We start from the raw sequence: 986 nt of genomic DNA, 5'->3' as shown, positions 1-986 counted from the left end.
CTTGCCCGACCTCACCAGGAGCTGGTTAGTGGATGCGAAACAGTGTAAAACACCCCTGAGCTTCAAAGTTCTCCCCTTGCCTCTGCCCCACACAGTGCAGAACCAAGAACCCACTTGGGATGGGGGTAAGCTTTCTCCTTCTGCAGACTACAGGCAGAAGGCATAAGTGCTCCTGTGTGACTACAGAAAATTTTGAAGTTTATTTTATTTTCTTGTAATTTTTTCAGTGCCTCCTATGTATTTTTTATTAATATTTTCCAGCTTCATTGTGCTCACTTCGGCAGCATATATACTGAAATTGGAATGATAAGGAGAAGGTTAGCCTGGCCCCTGTACAAGGTTCACATGCAAACATTTTCTGGTTTTATTGAAGTTTAATTTGCATACCATAAAATCCATCTGTTGTAAGCATATAATTCAAAGCTTCCTGGTAAATTTATGGGCTTGTGCAACCATCACCATAATCCAGGTTTGGAACTTCTCTTTTATCTTAAAACATTCCTTTGTGCTCACTTACATCAGTCTCCACTCCCTTCTCCAGGCCCCAGGCAACCCCTGTTATGCTTTCTGTATCTATAAATTTGCCTTTTCTGGACAGTTCACATAAATAGAATTGTGCCCTGTGTAGCCTTTTCCATTTGGCTTGTTTAACTTAGCATCATGTTTTTAAGGTTCATCTACATTGTAGGACTTGTCCATATTTCATTCCTTTTTAATGGCTGAATAATATTCCAGGGCGTGGGTATACCATATTTTGTTTATCTGGCCATCGGCTGAGTAGTTGGGTTGTTTCCACATTTTAACTATGGTGAATAATGCTACTATGGTCCTTTGTGGACATGTCTTTGGGTGGACATACTTTTTTTTTTATTTCTCTTGGGTAAATTTCTTGGAGTAGAAATGTAGGTTTGTTTTCTCAAGTTTTTATGCAGTGCTTGAACCTCTACTTTTAATCTTTATTCTTGAATAAAAGATTCATAGGAAAT

The 986-nt window shown here is 38.7% G+C and overlaps 1 non-coding gene across 1 annotated transcript; it reads left to right on the top strand.

Annotated features, from left to right (window-relative positions):
- Positions 1-268: 268 nt before the first annotated feature.
- LOC116871812 lies at positions 269-376 on the top strand. Its single transcript, XR_004383520.1, has one exon. It is a non-coding gene; the product is annotated as a U6 spliceosomal RNA (small nuclear RNA).
- Positions 377-986: the final 610 nt, after the last annotated feature.

Source organism: Lontra canadensis, unplaced genomic scaffold (genome assembly GCF_010015895.1).
Source record: "Lontra canadensis isolate GAN:19392208 unplaced genomic scaffold, GSC_riverotter_1.0 scaffold1, whole genome shotgun sequence".
Lineage (NCBI taxonomy): Eukaryota > Metazoa > Chordata > Mammalia > Carnivora > Mustelidae > Lontra > Lontra canadensis.
Note: the sequence above shows the minus strand (reverse complement) of the source record. Positions and strands in the feature narration are given on the sequence as shown.